Source organism: Dermochelys coriacea, chromosome 2, assembly GCF_009764565.3.
Source record: "Dermochelys coriacea isolate rDerCor1 chromosome 2, rDerCor1.pri.v4, whole genome shotgun sequence".
Taxonomy (NCBI): domain Eukaryota; kingdom Metazoa; phylum Chordata; order Testudines; family Dermochelyidae; genus Dermochelys; species Dermochelys coriacea.
In genome coordinates, this window is record NC_050069.1 from 26,371,108 (window position 1) to 26,394,012 (window position 22,905).

The window sequence follows — 22,905 nt, forward strand, 5'->3', positions numbered from 1 at the left end:
AGGAGTAGCCTGTGCAAGATTTAGTAGATGTAGTAAACTGTACTTCATTAACACTTATTGGTACAAAAACTCTGATGTGCTGGATACATTTTATACCTCAGTGAACTTCCCACATTAAAATAATTGTATAAACCATCCCAATCGGTGATGGAGTTACTTGTTACATCCACTATGACAGACTTTACAGGAAGCAGTATCTTTCCTTCATTTCTTTTCAAGGGATACGATCAATTTCTACAAAGCATTTTGAGGGCCTGCTAATTCTAGGATACCACTTGATTACCCCCCTCACCCTTCCAAAAAACCAACCTCTTTGTTTGCTTTCATATAATAATTAATGACTTTCTCTGATTATAGAAAAGGGGAAAATTCTGGTGTCAAGGCTGAATCCCCGGTCTGTCACTCTGAATGCAGGAAGTGGGGGCCTTTAAGTATTTTAAAAATTAATACTTGCCATTCCAGGCTTGTATTAAACTCCCAAGGTTACAGCTTCTCTCTGACCTTGGCTTGGTACACGCTGCCACCACCCAAATGCAAAAAAAAAACCCTTTGAACCCAGGAAGGAGCACTTGGGAATTCCTCCCTGTGGGGTACCCTCCCCGGAAGAGCTGAGAAAGAAACAAAGGAAATTAGCTGTGGCTACCAGCTAATCAAACAACATATGCACAAACCTCTTAGGACACCAAAAATCCAATCCTGTTGTTTAAAAAACGTAAATGTTATTAAAAACAAAAAGAAAATACATCTGAAACTTAGGCTTTTGCTAGATTTTAAAAGAGCAATTCCAAAAATCAAGCACCCAAAATAGCTTTCTTGGGGGTTCATCTTAAAGGTTACAAGCAAACAAAAGCATCTGGGATTAGCACAGAGGAGATCCACAACCCTTAAAAAATAAACAGAAATAAACCTGATCACGACTAGCTAAACATTCTGATCTACTTACACCTTTGGGTTGTTAAAAGTTTTTGGTCAGGTGTCCACTCCTTTTCTTTTGCCTGTGGGCTTCTTAACCCTTTACTGGTAAAGCAAGCAGAGAACAGACCAAGAGGGATTTCACAGCTAAATGGCTGGCTGGGTGTCCATCAAAGGGAGCTACTCCTCCCCCCCACACACACACGTATCACACTGGTGGTGGGGGGGAAGTTGTTTGTGTTTTTTGTTTTTTTATTATTACTTGGACTAGAATCGTTGCTGGAATGTTGAGTTTAGTTTACTGACAGTAAACCATAGACACCAATTGGATAAGCTTAATCTGCAGGAGGTTATTCAAAAGCTTGTGAATTGAATGCATCTACAGTGGCTGGAGTGGATTGCAATAGGGCTATTTTGAGCTGTGGAGCAGTTTGTAGGCAGTTGTTCAAGGCCCTGGGGTTGCTCAGCCTTTAACTAAAGTTAGGAAACACACCAGCCCCAGCAAGTAGTCCAGAATTAGGGACATGCAAAGTTAAAGCTGCTTAAAGCTCCCTTTGCCCCATCTGCCTGGGCTGTGACTTGTGTGCCGGGTCTAAAAAGTTATTTAAAAAAATTATTCCAAAAAAGGCACAACACAGAATCTACATTCAGACTCAGAATCCACGGTTCTTATTTAAAAATACTGAAATTAATGGAGTTACTCCATATTTACCCTGGGTAACTAAGAGCAGAATCTGGCCGGAAACCAATAATATCTGTCAAATGTTCATTCACAAACTGTATGAGCAAAGTCTAAATAGGACTGGTAGAGCCACTCTCTATTATTAGGAGAAATCTACCTCCCCATTTCTTTGCCTCTCGATATGATCCTGTTTTATTCTTGACAAAACTGATCTTGTGGGGAGACAAAATCCAGTTAGTGCTGTTACGATGACTGTATAATACTGCTGTGCTGATGGCAGTGAAGGAGATTCTGCATCTTCTGGCAACCTTTTCATAGAATTCTCTGAGTAATCCAGGTCTATTTTCAAAGAGAGCAATGCTATGATAAGTTCCTAAGGGTTAACTTAAATTCCAGAGATGAAAGCCCAGGGTTTTACACGCCTAACATCTTTCATCCCTCTCCCCCTCCGGCCTTGCTAGCTGTAACATTTCCTTTTATAAAAATCCAATCTCTGGACACTTTGTCTCAGTGATGCCGTACATGACTTGCATTGGTATATTCACAATTTCAAACAAAGTTTCACCTAGTCAATGTTCTTTCACTTCCCATTTTCCCACAGTGTGTACATTTCAATGGATTATATTGATATACAAATAATGTAAGACTCTACTGCTCACTAGCTGCTAATTGTGACCTTGCTAACTTTATTGTAACCCAGACAGCAGAGGTTTCCAGTGATTGTGATAGTTTATATTATTATTATTTTTAATTAGAAAGTTTCCTATAGCATTAGAAATGGACCCTATGCAATGTCAACCACACCATTTGAAAACCACATAGTAGCTATGAAGGGGGCACGAGGGCAATGTGTATGTGTGTGCAGGGTGACTACATATTTGTGCATATAGCAGAAACAGTCTTGAGCCATCTCTGGCATGGAAGGTTCACAAGGGGACAGGATAGGGCAGACCACGCAACGGATAACTAGCCCTAACACCTCATGCAATTGGGGTGAAGGGACTGTAGCTTGATATTCCATCTATTGGCTAGAAAAATAGCCAGTGGACCCTGATCCATGAGTGGGGGAAGATTTTCATCTCTGTAATCCTTCACTGTGTCACCCGCACAGAGCCCAATTACTCTGGCTTTTTGGGCATGGACTGGATTTCACCCTCAACACTGGTACCTTTCGATGGTGTACAACATATGGTGTACAACCCATCCTCAAAGAGCATAATAGGCCAAGATAGACAGGACAAAGAATACACAAAGCAACTGCTCCAGGAAGGAAGGAGTTGGAGAAATTACTGGTGAGGAGAACAGGATAAAAAGGATTCAGTGAACAGGACTTTAAGAAAGTGTATTTATCATGGAATGCCTATAGTATTGTGTGGATCATATGGAGTATCTTAAATATGTTACAGGATGGCCTAGATGTCTGAGAAGGACTCTTCCAGCTTCAACTATAATGATTATAATATTTTTTTCTATTCTTTTCTGTTGCTGTTATACAGACCTTTATCTTTGAATATGTTTAGTAGTTCAGGTTCCATAGAATCATAGAAGATTAAGATTGGAAGAGACCTCAGGAGGTCTTCTAGTCCAACCCCCTGCTCAAAGCAGGACCAACACCAACTAAATCATCCCAGCCAGGGCTTTGTCAAGTCAGACCTTAAAAACCTCTAAGGATGGAGATTCCAGCACCACCCTAGGTAACCCAGTCCAGTGCTTCACCACCCTCTTAGTGAAACAGTGTTTCCTAATATCCAACCTAGACCTCCCCCACTGCGACTTGAGATCATTTCTCCTTGTTCTGTCATCTGCCACCGCTGAAAACAGCTGAGCTCCATCCTCTTTGGAACCCCCTTCAGGTAGTTGAAGGCTGCTATCAAATCCCCCCTCACTCTTCTCTTCTGCAGACTAAACAAGCCCAGTTCCCTCAGCCTCTCCTCATAAGTCATGTGCCCCAGCCCCCTGATCATTTTCATTGCCCTCCTCTGGACTCTCTCCAATTTGTCCACATCCTTTCTGTAGTGGGGGGTCCAAAACTGTACTCAATATTCCAGATATAGCCTCACCAGTGCCAAATAGAGGGGAATAATCACTTCCCTTTATCTGCTGGAAATGCTCTTACTAATGCATCCCAATATGCCTTTAGCCTTCTTGGCAACAAGGGCACACTGCTGACTCATAATCCAGCTTTTCATTCACTGTAATCCCCAGGTCCTTTTCTCCAAAACTACTGCTTAGCCAGTTGGTCCCCAGCCTGTAGCGGTGCATGGGATTCTTCCTTCCTAATTGCAGGACTCTGCACTTGTCCTTGTTGAACCACATCAGATTTCTTTTGGTCCAATCCTCCAATTTGTCTAGGTCACTCTGGACCCTATTCCTACCTTCCAGCATATCTACCTCTCCCCCCAGGTTAGTGTCATCTGCGAACTTGTTGAGGGTGAAATCTATCCCATCATCCAGTTCATTAATAAAGATGTTGAACAAAACCGGTCCTAGGACCGACCCCGAGGCATTCTGCTTGATACCAGCTACCAACTAGACCGTTGATCACTACGTATTGAGCCTGTCAATCTAGCCAACTTTCTATCCACCTTATAGTCCATTCATCCAATCCATACTTTTTTAACTTGCTGGCAAGAAAACTGTGGGAGACCGTATCAAAAGCCTTGCTAAAGTCAAGATATATCACGTCCACTGCTTTCCTCTTATCCATCATAGAAGGCAATCAAGTTGGTCAGGCATGACTTGCCTAGGGTGACCAGGTGTCCCGATTTTATAGGGACAGTCCCGATATTTAGGGCTGTTTTTTATATAGATGCCTATTACCCCACCACCCTTTGTCCTGATTTGTCACACTTGCTGTCTGGTCACCCTAGACTTGCCCTTGGTGAATCCATGTTGACTGTTCCTGATCACCTTCTTCTCCTCCAAGTGTATCAAAATGGTTTTCTTGAGGACTGGATCCATAATTTTTCCAGGGACTGAGGTGAGGCTGACCAGTCTGTAGTTCCCCGGGTTCTCCTTCTTCCCTTTTTTTTAAAAATGGGCACTACATTTGCCTTTTTCCAATTGATATTAAGAAGCATTTGAATACTGCTGATGTAAGACCACTGCACCTAAAATGTTCATTTATTATGTAGAATCAAGAAAATGTAACTCATGTATAAAAAGTTTCAGAGTAGCAGCCGTGTTAGTCTGTATTCGCAAAAAGAAAAGGAGTACTTGTGGCACCTTAGAGACTAACAAATTTATTAGAGCATAAGCTTTCGTGAGCTACAGCTCACTTCATCGGATGCATTTGGTGGAAAAAACAGGGGAGATTTATATACACACACAGAGAACATGAAACAATGGGTTTATCATACACACTGTAAGGAGAGTGATCACTTAAGATAAGCCATCACCAGCAGCAGGCGGGGGAAAAGAGGAAAACCTTTCATGGTGACAAGCAAGGTAGGCTATTTCCAGCAGTTAACAAGAATATCTGAGGAACAGTGGGGGGTAGGGTGGAGGGGGAGAAATAACATGGGGAAATAGTTTACTTTGTGTAATGATTCATCCATTCCCAGTCTCTATTCAAGCCTAAGTTAATTGTATCCAGTTTGCAAATTAATTCCAATTCAGCAGTCTCTCCTTGGAGTCTGGTTTTGAAGTTTTTTTGTTGAAGGATAGCCACTCTTAGGTCTGTAATCGAGTGGCCAGAGAGATTGAAGTGTTCTCCAACTGGTTTTTGAATGTTATAATTCTTGACGTCTGATTTGTGTCCATTTATTCTTTTACGTAGAGACTGTCCAGTTTGACCAATGTACATGGCAGAGGGGCATTGCTGGCACATGATGGCATATATCACATTGGTAGATGCGCAGGTGAACGAGCCTCTGATAGTGTGGCTGATGTGATTAGGCCCTATGATGGTGTCCCTGAATAGATATGTGGACGGAGTTGGCAACGGGCTTTGTTGCAAGGATAGGTTCCTGGGTTAGTGGTTCTGTTGTGTGGGGTGTGGTTGCTGGTGAGTATTTGCTTCAGATTGGGGGGGTCTGTCTGTAAGCAAGGACTGGCCTGTCTCCCAAGATCTGTGAGAGTGATGGGTCGTCCTTCAGGATAGGTTGTAGATCCTTGATGCGTTGGAGAGGTTTTAGTTGGGGGCTGAAGGTGATGGCTAGTGGTGTTCTCTTTGTTGGGCCTGTCCTGTAGTAGGTGACTTCTAGGTACTCTTCTGGCTCTGTCAATCTGTTTCTTCACTTCAGCAGGTGGGTATTGTAGTTGTAGGAATGCATGATAGAGATCTTGTAGGTGTTTGTCTCTGTCTGAGGGGTTGGAGCAAATGCGGTTATATCGTAGAGCTTGGCTGTAGACAATGGATCGTGTGGTATGATCTGGATGAAAGCTAGAGGCATGTAGGTAGGAATAGCGGTCAGTAGGTTTCCGATATAGGGTGGTGTTTATGTGACCATCGCTTATTAGCACCGTAGTGTCCAGGAAGTGGATCTCTTGTGTGGACTGGTCCAGGCTGAGGTTGATGGTGGGATGGAAATTGTTGAAATCCTGGTGGAATTCCGCAAGGGCTTCTTTTCCATGGGTCCAGATGATGATAATATCATCAATGTAGCGCAAGTAGAGTAGGGGCATTAGGGGACGAGAGCTGAGGAAGCGTTGTTCAAAGTCAGCCATAAAAATGTTGGCATACTGTGGGGCTATGCGGGTACCCATCGCAGTGCCGCTGATTTGAAGGTATACGTTGTCCCCAAATGTGAAATACTTATGGGTGAGGACAAAGTCACAAAGTTCAGCCACCAGGTTAGCCGTGACATTATCGGGGATACTGTTCCTGACGGCTTGTAGTCCATCTTTGTGTGGAATGTTGGTGTAGAGGGCTTCTACATCCATAGTGGCTAGGATGGTGTTTTTAGGAAGATCACTGATGGATTGTAGTTTCCTCAGGAAGTCAGTGGTGTCTCGAAGATAGCTGGGAGTGCTGGTAACGTAGGGCCTGAGGAGGGAGTGTACATAGCCAGACAATCCTGCTGTCAGGGTGCCAATGCCTGAGATGATGGGGCGTCCAGGATTTCCAGGTTTATGGATCTTGGGTAGCAGATAGAATACCCCAGGTCGGGGTTCTAGGGGTGTGTCTGTGCGGATTTGTTCTTGTGCTTTTTCAGGGAGTTTCTTGAGCAAATGCTGTAGTTTCTTTTGGTAACTCTCAGTGGGATCAGAGGGTAATGGCTTGTAGAAAGTGGTGTTGGAGAGCTGCCTAGTAGCCTCTTGTTCATACTCCAACCTATTCATGATGACAACAGCACCTCCTTTGTCAGCCTTTTTGATTATGATGTCAGAGTTGTTTCTGAGGCTGTGGATGGCACTGTGTTCTGCATGGCTGAGGTTATGGGGTAAGCGATGCTGCTTTTCCACAATTTCAGCTCGTGCACTTCGGCGGAAGCACTCTATGTAGAAGTCCAAGCTGCTGTTTCGACCTTCAGGAGGAGTCCACCCAGAATCCTTCTTTTTGTAGTGTTGGTAGGAAGGTCTCTGTGGGTTAATATGTTGGTCAGAGGTGTGTTGGAAATATTCCTTGAGTCTGAGACGTCGAAAATAGGATTCTAGGTCACCACAGAACTGTATCATGTTCATGGGGGTGGAGGGGCAAAAGGAGAGGCCCCGAGATAGGACAGATTCTTCTGCTGGGCTAAGAGTATAGTTGGATAGATTAACAATATTGCTGGGTGGGTTACGGGAACCATTGTTGTGGCCCCTTGTGGCATGTAGTAGTTTAGATAGCTTAGTGTCCTTTTTCTTTTGTAGAGAAGCAAAGTGTGTGTTGTAAATGGCTTGTCTTGTTTTTGTAAAGTCCAGCCACGAGGAAGTTTGTGTGGAAGGTTGTTTCTTTATGAGAGTATCCAGTTTTGAGAGCTCATTCTTAATCTTTCCCTGTTTGCTATAGAGGATGTTGATCAGGTGGTTCCGCAGTTTCTTTGAGAGTGTGTGGCACAAGCTGTCAGTATAGTCTGTGTGGTATGTAGTGGTGTTTTTTCCACCAAATGCATCCAATGAAGTGAGCTGTAGCTCACGAAAGCTTATGCTCTAATAAATTTGTTAGTCTCTAAGGTGCAACAAGTACTCCTTTTCTCATGTATAAAAAGAATCTTACTTTAAAAGCAAGTATAAAATGTTTTAACTTCTGCACTGTGGTGGTGAGTGTAAACTAATGTACTGGAGAAAAATGAGCAATTTTGTTACTGCCTCAAGGTTGAATGTGGCCCAATCTGAGTAGAGAGATTTTCCACTGAACATACGGTCTGTAAAAACCTTTATTAAGATAGTCAGGATCCTGAAAAGATTAAATACATGTGTTTGTGCTGTTTCCTTAAAATACAGGAAAATTATATGCATCTCTATGGGCCTATTTCAGCTCTGATGTAAGTGGGTGCAATGCAGTGGAAATCAGATATGCTCCTATTTACATCAGGACTGAATTTGGCCCAGTATCTAATTAACAGATCTTTAGTCTCTAATGCTAATTGTTTTTAGCAATGTGTTGCCTCTTTCATAGAATCATAGAATCATAGAATCATAGAATATCAGGGTTGGAAGGGACCCCAGAAGGTCATCTAGTCCAACCCCCTGCTCAAAGCAGGACCAAGTCCCAGTTAAATCATCCCAGCTAGGGCTTTGTCAAGCCTGACCTTAAAAACCTCTAAGGAAGGAGATTCTACCACCTCCCTAGGTAACGCATTCCAGTGTTTCACCACCCTCTTAGTGAAAAAGTTTTTCCTAATATCCAATCTAAACCTCCCCCATTGCAACTTGAGACCATTACTCCTCGTTCTGTCATCTGCTACCATTGAGAACAGTCTAGAGCCATCCTCTTTGAAACCCCCTTTCAGGTAGTTGAAAGCAGCTATCAAATCCCCCCTCATTCTTCTCTTCTGCAGACTAAACAATCCCAGCTCCCTCAGCCTCTCCTCATAAGTCATGTGCTCTAGACCCCTAATCATTTTCGTTGCCCTTCGTTGTACTCTTTCCAATTTATCCACATCCTTCCTGTAGTGTGGGGCCCAAAACTGGACACAGTACTCCAGATGAGGCCTCACCAGTGTCGAATAGAGGGGAACGATCACATCCCTCGATCTGCTCGCTATGCCCCTACTTATACAACCCAAAATGCCATTGGCCTTCTTGGCAACAAGGGCACACTGCTGACTCATATCCAGCTTCTCGTCCACTGTCACCCCTAGGTCCCTTTTCCGCAGAACTGCTGCCGAGCCATTCGTCCCTAGTCTGTAACGGTGCATTGGATTCTTCCATCCTAGTGCAGGACCCTGCATTTATCCTTATGAACCTCATTAGATTTCTTTTGCCCAAGCCATTTGTCTAGGTCCGTCTGTATCCTATCCCTCCCCTCCACGTATCTACCACCCTCCCAGTTTAGTATCATCCCAAATTGCGAGTGCAATCCACACCATCCTCCAATCATTTATGAAGAGATTGAACAAAACGGGCCCCAGGCCGACCCCTGGGCACTCCACTTGACACCGGCTGGCCACTAGACATGGAGCCATTGATCACTACCCGTTGAGCCCGACAATCTAGCCAGCTTTCTACCCACCTTATAGTGCATTCATCCAGCCCATACTTCCTTAACTTGCTGACAAGAATGCTGTGGGAGACCGTGTCAAAAGCTTTGCTAAAGTCAAGAAACAATACATCCACTGCTTTCCCTTCATCCACAGAACCAGTAATCTCATCATAAAAGGCGATTAGATTAGTCAGGCATGACCTTCCCTTGGTGAATCCATGCTGACTGTTCCTGATCACTTTCCTCTCCTCTAAGTGCTTCAGGATTGATTCTTTGAGGACCTGCTCCATGATTTTTCCAGGGACTGAGGTGAGGCTGACCGGCCTGTAGTTCCCAGGATCCTCCTTCTTCCCTTTTTTAAAGATGGGCACTACATTAGCCTTTTTCCAGTCATCCGGGACTTCCCCCGTTCGCCACGAGTTTTCAAAGATAATGGCCAAGGGCTCTGCAATCACAGCCGCCAATTCCTTCAGCACTCTCGGATGCAATTCGTCCGGCCCCATGGACTTGTGCACGTCCAGCTTTTCTAAATAGTCCCTAACCACCTCTATCTCTACAGAGGGCTGGCCATCTCTTCCCCATTTTGTGTTGCCCAGCACAGCAGTCTGGGAGCTGACCTTGTTAGTGAAAACAGAGGCAAAAAAAGCATTGAGTACATTAGCTTTTTCCACATCCTCTGTCACTAGCTTGCCTCCCTCATTCAGTAAGGGGCCCACACTTTCCTTGGCTTTCTTCTTGTTGCCAACATACCTGAAGAAACCCTTCTTGTTACTCTTGACATCTCTTGCTAGCTGCAGCTCCAGGTGCGATTTGGCCCTCCTGATATCTTTCCTACATGCCCGAGCAATATTTTATACTCTTCCCTGGTCATATGTCCAAGCTTCCACTTCTTGTAAGCTTCTTTTTTATGTTTAAGATCCGCTAGGATTTCACCATTAAGCCAAGCTGGTCGCCTGCCATATTTACTATTCTTTCGACTCATCGGGATGGTTTGTCCCTGTAACCTCAACAGGGATTCCTTGAAATACAGCCAGCTCTCCTGGACTCCCTTCCCTTTCATGTTAGTCCCCCAGGGGATCCTGGCCATCTGTTCCCTGAGGGAGTCAAAGTCTGCTTTCCTGAAGTCCAGGGTCCGTATCCTGCTGCTTACCTTTCTTCCCTGCGTCAGGATCCTGAACTCAACCAACTCATGGTCACTGCCTCCCAGATTCCCATCCACTTTTGCTTCCCCCACTAATTCTACCCGGTTTGTGAGCAGCAGGTCAAGAAAAGCGCTCCCCCTAGTTGGCTCCCCTAGCACTTGCACCAGGAAATTGTCCCCTACGCTTTCCAAAAACTTCCTGGATTGTCTATGCACCGCTGTATTGCTCTCCCAGCAGATATCAGGAAAATTAAAGTCACCCATGAGAATCAGGGCATGCGATCTAGTAGCTTCCGTGAGTTGCCGGAAGAAAGCCTCATCCACCTCATCCCCCTGGTCCGGTGGTCTATAGCAGACTCCCACCATGACATCACTCTTGTTGCACACACTTCTAAACTTAATCCAGAGACACTCAGGTTTTTCCACAGTTTCGTACCGGAGCTCTGAGCAGTCATACTGCTCCCTTACATACAGTGCTACTCCCCCACCTTTTCTGCCCTGCCTGTCCTTCCTGAACAGTTTATAACCATCCATGACTGTACTCCAGTCATGTGAGTTATCCCACCAAGTCTCTGTTATTCCAATCACGTCATAATTCCTTGACATCACCAGGACCTCCAGTTCTCCCTGCTTGTTTCCAAGGCTTTGTGCATTTGTATATAAGCACTTGAGATAACCTGTTGATCGCCCCTCATTCCCAGTATGAGGCAGGAGCCCTCCCCTCACAGACCTTCCTGCCTGTGCTTCCTCCCGGTATCCCGCTTTCCCACTTACCTCAGGGCTTTGGTCTCCTTCCCCCGGTGAACCTAGTTTAAAGCCCTCCTCACTAGGTTAGCCAGCCTGCTGGCAAAGATGTTCTTCCCTCTCTTCGTAAGATGGAGCCCGTCTCTGCCCAGCACTCCTCCTTCATGGAACACCATCCCATGGTCAAAGAATCCAAAGCCTTCTCTCCGACACCACCTGCGTAGCCATTCGTTGACCTCCACGATTCGACGGTCCCTACCCAGGCCTTTTCCTTCCACGGGAGGATGGACGAGAACACCACTTGCGCCTCCAACTCCTTTATCCTTCTTCCCAGAGCCACATAGTCCGCAGTGATCCGCTCAAGGTCATTCTTGGCAGTATCATTGGTGCCCACGTGGAGAAGCAGGAAGGGGTAGCGATCCGAGGGCTTGATGAGTCTCGGCAGTCTCTCCGTCACATCACGAATCTTAGCCCCTGGCAAGCAGCAGACTTCTCGGTTTTCCCGGTCAGGGCGGCAGATAGATGACTCAGTCCCCCGGAGGAGAGAGTCCCCGACCACCACCACCCGCCTTCTCCTCTTGGGAGTGGTGGTCGTGGAACCTCCAACCTCAGGACATCGCATCTCATGCCTCCCAACCAACGGAGTCTCCTTCTGCTTTCTCCCCCCAGACATATCATCTGGTCCACTCTCCGCATTGGTACCTGTGGAGAGAACATGAAAGCGGTTAGTTACCTGTGTCTGTGTTACTGGAACCCGGACATTCCGCTTCTTTTTTTTTCTTTCTTTCCACATTCTTTCTTTTGTGATAGTACGAAAGTGTGATCTATGAAATCTTTATACAGATCATTTCTAATTTTACCTATCTACATAAATGTATTTCTGTATGTAACAAACTATCAGTTACAAGTTGTTTTTCTCCCAATCTAATTAGTGGCTGATAAGTATTCAGTGGAATCAACTCACCCTATGAGTCCTTTGTCAACAGGGATGTCTACACGGCAGTTAAAAACCTGCGGCTGCTGTCTGGCCCGTGCCAGCTGGCTCCAGCTCACAAGGCTGAGGCTAACAGGCCATTTAATTATGGGGTAGGCTGGCTGCAGCCCAAACTCTTGGATCCTCCCAGCTTGCAGGGTCCCAGAGTAGGGCTGTAGGCTGAGCCCAAACATCTACACCACAATTAAACAACTTCTTAGCCCAAACCCCATGAGCCTGAGTCAGCTGGCATGGGCCAGCCACAGGTATCTAATTGCAGTGTAGACATACCCTTAGTGTGCAGTTGCTTTTCAAATGTAGACTGTATGATGTACGTAAGTGCATTTCTGTATGCTGTCCTGAAAGCTATGTATTTTAAGGGGTCCTCTTGCAGAGCCTAGGTGTTTAGTAATTTTAAGTACTTTGAAGACTGCAAACTGACTGTTGCATTAGATTTATAAAGCTGGAAAGAAAACTCATTTAAGATGGCAGATTGCAAATGGGCACATCTTTGTTGAACTCTAGGGCCTTATTTTTTTTATATACACAAATTCTCCCCTGCCTCATTTTCTTTCTTTTGCAGATTCATAAGTGTTGGGGGGGGTTTAAGATTAGAAGGGACCATTAGATCATCTTGTGTGACCTCCTGAATAACACAGGCCATAGAATTTCTCCAAATTACACCTGAACAGATTCCAATAACTTGTGTTCAACAAAAATGTATCTTTAGAAAGGCAGTCTTAAATTGAAGGTGTCAAACAATGGAGAATCCACCTCTTCTCTTGATAGTTTGTTCTAATGGTTCACTACCCTCACTGTTAAACATTGTGTCTAATTTCTCATTTGAACGTGTCTGGCTTCAACTGCCAGTCATTAGTTCTTGTTCTGCCTTTCTTTGCTAGATTAAAGAGCCCTTTAGTTCCTGGTGTTTTTCTTCCCAAGAGGGTACTTATACAGTGTAATCAATTCACCACTCAATCTCCTTTTTGATAACCCTAAATAGATAGAAATCCGTAAGTCTCTCAGTATAAGACCTTTTTTTCCTTAGACCTGAATCATTTTTGTGATTCTTCTCTGCAAAGGTTGATGATCCAAAGCTGGTCAAATCCAGCAGAAGCACTTTCACTGGCTTAAATGGGCTCTGGATCACTCAGAGCTTAAATCTGCCAACTCTTCATCCTTTGATTAGTGCTTCACCCCTGAAAGTTTTTTAGTCCTATGGATTTCAATTGAACAACTTTGAATAAGGTGCTGCTCAATGGGAGTCTGAGTGTTAGAATAAGATTGTTATTGCTTGATTCTCCTTTCAGTTAGGGTGGTGAAAATTGGAAGTAACTCCACTGAAGTTTGGAATAACGTGATGCAAATGAGATATGAGTCAGACCCACAGAGTATAGATAAAAAAATCAATATCCATAGCTATAAGAGTGTGCGCAAAATTGACTGGAGTTGGCTCTTACAGTGGAAAATTATTTTCCCCTTAGGTTGAAAAGTGATCAGCATGTACTATAGGCTGAGATCCCATCAAAGGTCACATTTTCAGCTTGACAGGTGGGAGACTGCAGCTTACAAGCCCTAAAAAAGAAATACTAGATCTAACTGATGCCGGGGGGGGGGGACTGATTCTGAAGTCTGAAGCTTTCTGTAGTGCTTAAACTGAACTATGACCATGCTGCTTTTAATTTACCATTTTATTAATGTTAATTATTAACATCATGAATATTAACATGAAACCTCTGTTTCATTTTTAATAAAAAAGGAAGGTAAAACTAATGCAGGGGCATGGGGAAAAGGCACTACTGAAAACTGTGGAGATAAGGGTCTGGAGCAGAAGAGGGGAGTTTCAGGAAACAATAATACAAACTGGATTTATCCAGTGTTAGTGCATGAAAACATGTTTATAATAGGGTTCAATTTTGCTTTCCTTTTAAAGTGCTAATGATGGGAAAATCTAGTGCTTTAAAATGGAGGTTCTCAAACTGTGCTCCATGGGGACCAGGGATGGCCCACAGAGGTTTTGATAATGGTCTGCAGAAAGCTGTGTGGTCACATGGCGTGGGTCCTCTTGATTTCCTGCCATTCAGCAGTAAAAGGAACTAAAAACTAAATCAAACATGTTCCTAATATTACTTTTCTGTGTAAGCTTTTGCTTTAATTGCCATGTGTATTGAACAATGATGAATGGGGAGGTGGTCTGTACAATCCCACATGAGTGAAAAAAGAGTCTCTAAGATAACATTTCTCTTAAGATGTGGTCCACACTATGAAAACTTGGGTGGGGGGAACAGCTCTAAAAGATTTGGCTTTTTTTTTATATTATCAGTTAGCAGAAATAGGAGGGAGGAGGTTAATGACCTAGAAGAATGTTTTGTTAGAGGTCTAATATTTTTGAACAAATGGCAAGAATGACTAATGCCAAATTACAGCAAGTGAAAAAATAATTAGTTCCGACTTCTGACCTTGGATCTGGGTACAGGATTCCCAGAGCAGAATTTGACCCTTAGTCTTGTGACTCTTTGATTGTGTTTTGCAATCGAAGGGGAGTAATGAATAACTACATATGCACTCACAGTTGGAGCAGGTGTACGTCTCCCACTTAATTAAATGGGGATCTAGTTTAAATTCACATCTGTTCCAGGGGGTTTCCCTCTCTTTTTCTGGATATTTACCTAAATCTATTTCCAGACGAAACCTCATAACCTCTTTTGGTTTAGAAATCTGGCTAGAATTCTCAAAAGAACAGGAAGAAAAGGAGTACTTGTGGCACCTTAGAGACTAACAAAAGAACAGGTTTTCTGTTGTGGTTTCCAGTACTTCCCAATGCTGGCTGGATTGGATATTCCAAGAAAGCTGTGAGGTTTTTTTGTAGTATTGAAATATTTCTCCTTCTGGTAGAAAATAGGGCTTTTTTAAAAAAAAAGACTCTTTTAGAAACTCCAGAAAATATTTTGTTTTGAGTTTTGTTCAGAGGTTTGAATCAGTTCTAATGCTATCCAAATTGTCTTGCCCATTCCTTCTCTTTTCTACATTTTCACTGTACACTTTTATATATGGATGTGTGTTTTCTCTTTTTGCCAGTAGGTATGCTCTGATGTGATTCTTTACAATTAATAAAGAAATGGGAGATGTAATGCACACTTAGTGGCTGCCTACTGAGCAACATTAGATTAACAAGGAATTGAGGAACAATGCATCCGGTTGATGGCAGATAAACTCAAAGGTGTTGACAGATTCACTTTACCTGTCACAAACAGAAAAGACCTTGAAGGTTGTTTATTTGATATGGGTACCATAAATCTACCAGATACATACAATCAAGCACTAGTGCTAGATTTCATTGCTTGAAAAATATGATGTGCAGTGTAATAGGCGTCCATTATTACATGTCTTTGGTGCTTAAACATATTTAATTTTGTATAGCCAGGAAGTAGCTTGGCAAATATATATACACCAGATAATATAGATTTATAGACTGTCTGCTAAAGGTATAAATTTATCCTTAATTTGCTTTGTGGGTCTGGTTTGGTCCTTCCTGAGAGCACTAAAATGGTTGTCTCACATTTTACAGCACATTTGAAAAGCAGTGTAATATGATTTGCACCTGAATTTATATTTCAGATGGGAATTCAAGTTATTACTATTTCCTCCTATTAAAAACATCAGGTCCTGAATATATTCAACTAAAAAACAGGACTGGATGACAGTCTTTACCCAAGACTTGTAAGGAATCAATATAGTTCCCATCAGTACAGTAAATTACTTACTGAACCACTTCCAGTAATCATGATGTACAATTTCTCATTAATCCAGTCCTTCGCTGCACAGAATTGTGTTATTGACTTAGAATGATGTTCCGTTGGAATCATCTATGGCTCTTAAGTCAAAGAGCAATTAATTCAAAATGTGATTAAAATAAAATACAGTATGGGTTTACAAGTGCCTTTTTGGAAAGCAGTCTCTTAGGTCAGCTCCTGGAAGAGGAATCACTGACTCTCCAGATTGAGGGCAGGGGCCGAAAAGCGGGACTGCCTACTTCTGGAGAAGATTCTTTGCCACTAATGTCGATTTTGAAAGATAAGTAGGTATCTTCTCCATTTTTGAGCTACCTGGCAAGGAGATAATTTCAATTAGGGAAAAAATAATAATACATTCCTGCTTTTGAATCCTGATTGTAAAATTTTTTTTTTTAGTGATTCTGTAAAAGAAACATTATGGGGTCCGATTCTGTGTTCAGTAACTTCGGATAAAATTGATCCAGTTTTTAAAACGTTGTTTTTTTCCACTGGTACTTTTGCAAATTCTTCTTAGGATCTGTAAGTCAAGCTGTGCTCTTTCTGCCTCTTCAGTTATAACTAATTTGAAATTATTCTGCTCTCAGAATTTAGAGGGCTGTTTTGTTGATATCTGGATAGAATGGAATTTAGCTCCATAGGGTGTGTGTGACACTTCATGAGCAAACAGAGAGACAAGACAAGGTCCCTGGCCACTTATAATCTAAGGGCCAGATTCTGATACAATTTGCATTGTGGAGTACCTTACTTCACAAGTAGTCAATGGAATCATTTCTGGGATAATCTTACTCACACTGACTAGCACTTTATCCCAATGTGATCAAAGGGTCCAAACTTTTGAGGCAGGTAGCATCCTGAATTCCTACAAACTGAATGCGAGTCAAGGACATGCTAAACCTTGCAGGATTAGACCCTAAATAAGAACAAGAATAGAGAAAAATGACGGATCATTATATCTGGAACATATGAGGATTGTGAGAGAGACGGCACTAACACGAGAGAGGAAAGGACTGTGGACTTTTTTGTTAATGAATTTGACAGGTTTATTATTGGTTACTTAGTAGAGCTGGTCAAAAACCTAGAAAAACAAATTCACAAAATTTTCATTTTCTTTCTGGGTTTTTAATTTTGAAAAACTTTGACAAAAATTAAAAAATCAACTTGCTCTATTACTTAGTTTTCTTTTAATTCATGTTTATATTCTCTTTGGGAGCTGGAGGTGGTGTTGGAAGGCCTAATAGAAAAACCTGTGATTTTAAGAAAAGGATTTTGGATAAACTAGGTCATTCTTCCATAGCCATATTGGCAGTACTAACAAAATCTAAAACTTAGTCTTGTCAGGACATTAAGCAGACATGACTTGAAGACACAGGATCCAGATTAAGTAAGCAAATTCCCTTCTTTACATATTAATTTATTGATTATAATTGCAAGTTAACCAGCAAGTAGGACTCAGTGTAGTGCTGTGAAAACTTTAACAAGGTGCTTGAACCCTCACCCAAGTCCAACGCACATACTGTTAAGAATCAAAACGTCATGAGATGAGATTTTATGTAGCTATGTTAGTTCTTGAATAATATGATATACAAGCCATTCCTTCTCTTCAAGCTTGCCTGATCCTACGCTTTTCTCCAAAGAGCTACTCCCACTTGCTTATATTCAAGGAGGAGTCTAATGAGCCATACCTGTCCTTATGACCCCATCAGTAACTACCTTATACAAGTCCTTGCAGGGGTAGTATGATGGGGACAGTAGAAGCATCTTGTTGCACAGCTCTGTCAAAACAGTTTTCTCTCAATCAGACACATGGAGCATTCCTTGGGTGTAGTAATCTCATCCCCAAAATCTATTAATTCTTTACTCTATTCCCCCTTCTTTGCCCTTCACCCCAATTCATTTATCCATCAGCTTCAACCACTGATCCATTAGAACCCTTTGCTTTCCCATCCCCAGCACTTCATGGAGTCTCATTTAGGTGGTTTTCTATCTGGAAACTGCTCCTCTCATCAGCGGGTAGCGACATGTGGTATCTTGCAGCTTCTGAAGGAAAGAGTGATGGTAGCTTGATTATCTATAGGGCATTGGGGTAGTTTGGTGAGGCAGGTCTCCACTGATTCACTGGTGATATTCCATAGGTCAAGTGCAGGGGGAGGGATTGGAGGGTCACCGCTTTCTTTAGCAGTTGCCATGGTCAATACTAAAGCAAGTGCAACTGGCAGCTTGCTAGCTGCCTGCACAAGCAGCAGCAGTTCACTCCCAGCCTCAGATAGGGCTGAAACTATCAACAGTAGAGGCAGCATTAGTGTTTGGGGTAGGCCTATAAAACAATTTCCTCCTTCTTTCCCCATAGGTGACCAATTCCTGTCCACTGTGATCATACCACTGAGTCCGGGGCAGGACCTAAGAACTGGGGAGAAGGATTAATAAAATGGTTCTTTTGATTGTGCCCCTAAATTAACCGACTCACTTTACATAACAAGCATGTGGCTTTTTTTAATTCTCCTTTCTCAGCTTCCTGCTGCAGAAGTGGAGTCGGAGGCTTGTTCCTTACGATTTGTTTACCAGTCTTTACATCAGGTTGGAGGGCTATTTTTAAGGCTATCTTGGCAAGGGAAACTAGGAACTTACCTTAAATGAAAGCTCATGCAGCCCAAAGGCTGCTCTATGATGTGAGCCACCTCCAAGTAATCCATGCTGGCACAAGAGGCTTGTTCTTACCTTCTGAGTTGGGAAGGAACTAACGCTAGCCCACACAGGCAGAGTGAAAGGCTATGATTGGATTCCTTAAGTAGAACCAGATTTGCAAACATGTTTTTGAAACTAATGAGGTAAGTCTGGGCACAGTTTGTGTAACATTTGCTCTGCACAAAAACTAGGAAGCACATTACTATCAATTAAGCAGGAATATTCATCATATCATGTCAACAATCACTTTTCAAATTAAGTGGTACAGTTTGTGAATTTAAACTAATTTGTCACCTGGATAATTTAGGCAGCTTAGTGTGTCCTATGCCACAGAGTTACTGAGCTGTAGGCAGTAGATCGCTCACATATCTCAGTCAGTGGGAATTCTGCCTGTATTAGGATTGCAGGATTGTACAAGGAGTTGCAACTGAGTATGTCCATACAGCCTACTTAGGTCTGTTCCTTCTTATGAGTTAGCTGCTGTGCCCCCTCAATCCATGTACTGAATATTAGGTACGGATCTACATATGTACATTGTGTATTGAATGCAGGAGATAAAATAATCTTCCCTGCCCACAGTTCAAATCATGTCACTCCCTTCCACCGGCTTCGTCTTACCTTATTCATAAAATCTGAGCTTTTCATAGTCTTTATGAAGGCCTTACAGAAATGTGCCCTACCTACATGTCTGCTCTCATTTCTTACCGCTTCCCTCTCAATACTCTCCACTCAGCTGATAAATCACTCCTTATTTCTCTCTTTATTTCCTTTTCTAATTCACCTTCAGGCCTTCTTCCATGCTACCCTGTATATACACCTAGAATAATCTCCCTTTGCCAAATGCGTTCTCTCTCTTTCCTCTCAAATACCTCTTTAAACTCTAGTCTGAAATTAGGTCTTGGCTAAACAATGCCTACAGTGAGGAGAGGCAGAGAGAACCTTAAATTTCAAACTTCATAAAAGTAAAAACCTAGAAATTTGGCAGGAGCAATAATGTAAATAATAGACTAATAATACAAAGTAGCATCAAATACTTACTTAGAAAAATAACTGAATTACCACCACAATAAAAAGAAGTTTTTAATAACATGCTGTCACCCAAAGTGGGAATTAGCGCCTCCTCCCCTGGTTGCAAAATCCAGCTTCACTCCTGGTTTCCTACCTTTGCCTCTTCCGGCTTGTGGTGATCCTTTGCTTCAGTGCTGTGACAACTGCACTCCTTTGCAACAGGCCCACTTGCGAACAACAGCTCCTCATCTGGCTCATTCTTCTAAGTCATTTTAGGAAAAAATGCTGTCACTAATCCATTATTGAAATAGAAAATAAACTAAAAGGAGGGTGGTCTAAATTAATTCTACCCTCTGGTCTCTAGGTCTGCTCTTTGTGAAGGATGTAAGCTCCTTAGGGCAGAGATCATTCCCTTTGTTTTGTTCCTAGTACCAGCCCAAGTACACTGTTGGCTGAGATAGGAAATGTACTCAAATGACAGGGTGGATTTGATTTAAATCAAATTGATTTTAAATCATGATTTAAATCACTAGTCAGGAAGACTCAATTTAATCAAGGATTTCTACGTAAAAGTGCATTCTTGTCGGTTGTTATAACCTTAATACAGTGGTTCCCAAACTTGTTCCGCCTCTTGTGCAGGGAAAGCCCCTGGCGGGCCGGGCCCATTTGTTTACCTGCCGCGTATGGAGGTTCGGCCGATCATAGCTCTGGTCCGAGGGATGTACTGGCCGCCGCTTCCAGCAGCTCCCATTAGCCTGGAGCAGCGAACCGTGGCCACTCGGAGCCGCGATCAGCCAAACATGTGGACGCAGCAGGTAAACAAACCAGCACATCCCACCAGGGGCTTTCCCTGCACAAGCGGTGGAACAAGTTGGTGAACCACTGCCTTAATACGTATTCTTCACAACTCGGAGATCGATGTAGGTTTCATTTTTAGAATAGCCTTCCAAGGGAAGCAGTGGGAGCAAAAGATCTATCTGGCTTTAAAATTAAACTCAATAAATTTATGGAGGAGATGGTATGATGGGATAACATGATTTTGGTAATTAATTGATCTTTAATATTCATGGTAAATAGGCCTAATGGCCTGTGATGGGATGCTAGATAGGGTGGGATCTGAGTTACCTAGGAAAGAATTTTCTGTAATGTCTGGCTGGTGAATCTTGCCCATATGCTCAGGGTTTAGCTGATCACCATATTTGGGGTCGGGAAGGAATTTTCCTCCAGGGCAGATTGGAAGAGGCCCTGGAGGTTTTTCGCCTTCCTCTGTAGCATGGGGCACGGGTCACTTGCTGGAGGATTCTCTGCTCCTTGAAGTCTTTAAACAATGATTTGAGGACTTCAATGGCTCAGACATAGGTGAGGTTTTTCATAGGAGTGGGTGGGTGAGATTCTGTGGCCTGCATTGTGCAGGAGGTCAGACTAGATGATCATTATGGTCCCTTCTGACCTTAGTATCTATGAAACTCTGTCATTGCATATTTCTCTTTTTAAGATCTCACTCAGTTCCTTCCAAATTTCAACAGCGTCGGCAATAAAACAGCTATATCCCTGCATTTTGTTCAAGGCTACAGAAATAGGCTTCAGGGTACTCAGCATGTGTTCAGCATTTCTCTTAAGCCCAATGTTGAGAACTTTGGCTGTGACAGTGCCATCTATTTTTTCACGATTTTGTTCACAAACTGTCATCAAATTAGGCCAGTTCTTGATACAGTGCTCAAAACAGTCCACTCCTGAGTTCCATCGCATGTCTTGTGGGAGAGTTAGCTTGGTTCCTCCCACTTTTTTCAGAGCAGCTCCTGCAAAGTGGTTGTTACGGAAGTATTTTGCAATTTTAACAACATTAACCTTTATTTCTGGAACACTGAAGTCTTTGGCTAGGAGGTGCATCAAATGAGCACTGCAATCATATGTTATTAGCTTGGGACTCTCTTCACGCTCTTTTAAATAGGTAACTTCTTCTCATCTTGGATACATTTGCAGCATTATCTGTGGCCAAGCTGCGTACTAGACATTTGAATTTTTTTTCACAGTTTGTTATAGCTTTTACTACTACTTCTTGTATGTATTCTGCTGTGTGTGCATTTCCTGATGTATCAATTGTTTCTGTAAGGAAGACATTCCCTTCTTCTGTTACACAAGCACATACAACAGGATCATTGTGGACATTGCTCCACCCATCAAGGCTCAGGTTAACAATTTCACCCTCTAGAACTTTTGCACTCAGCTCAATTTCTCTTTCATAGACTTTATCCAGCAATTTGCCTGCAACATCTGCTCTGTTGGGTGGACTGTATCCTGGTCTTAATGACTGAACCATGTTAATGAAGTGTGGGTTCTCAATCATACAGAAAGGAGAGTTTGTTACATAAACAAACTGGGCAATTTTTTAATCAGTTACCTCTTTTTGTAATCTGCTGGTTCTTATCACAAATTTATCTTCGTTTTTTTCCTGGATGATGGAGATTTTTTTTTCTTTTTACTATAGGTGATATACTGTGGCTATGTGACTGAAACACTATCATTGGCAGATAACTCTGAATCTATAGAAAATGATGGTGATCTTGAAGATGGATAGTCTTCAGAGTCCTGTATGTTGAGGATGGATTCTCCTAAACAAAATAAGTCAATGCAGTTATTTAATTATTATTACCATACTGCTCATTTAGTATTATTCACTGCATTCATTGACACTCAGTACTACTTTAAAGGTGAAATTGTAAAGGGAAGAGCTGCCTATTTCATAGAGTAACAACTATATTTTTTGCTCAAACAACAATAGAGTAACAACTATATTTTTTTGCTCAAACATGAGAATTCAAGAACAGTCCAGAAGGAAGACAGGCAGTCCTTAAGAAAGAAGTATGAAATAAAAATGTGTATCAACCTGAAGATCCTGCATATTTAGACATGTTCCTTTCATCATCTTCAGCGCAGCTTCCTCCTGAGAAGAAACACTTCTCATGATGTTGTTTCATTCGGGCAACCAGGCCTTGCATTTCTTTGTTGCGCTGTTTGCATTTTGCATGCATGCCTGTCTTACCCACAGGCAGAGGAACATCTTTAAATATTCCCAAACTGAGGTCTCCTTTACGGCCTGCTGACATTATAGATTTTCCCTTCTAGTGAGAGAATTGGTCTGGTAGATCTCAAATCAGGGAAGGCTACATTCGAAGACCTCAAGACTTCTGGAATATGGCTCTTCAAACAGTTTCACTTTTGTTTCTACTGCCTGTCCCTCCTTCTCACATTTACCTCCAGACGTCTTTTCCTTTTCAGATCTATTTCTGCCCCCAACATCTCTATTCATTGAACTTTTGAAACTTTTCACTTTTAGAGAGAGGTAAGGGTTGACTCTGTGTACACAAATTTGCAGAGGGACAATAGGGTTCAGGTCTG

General features: G+C 42.5%; 1 protein-coding gene across 7 annotated transcripts in view; it reads left to right on the forward strand.

Annotated features, from left to right (window-relative positions):
• SAMD12 (sterile alpha motif domain containing 12) overlaps nt 1-22,905 on the forward strand; it is a 248,251-nt gene that overhangs the window by 108,379 nt on the left and 116,967 nt on the right. The gene's annotated exons all lie outside the window — the stretch shown is intronic.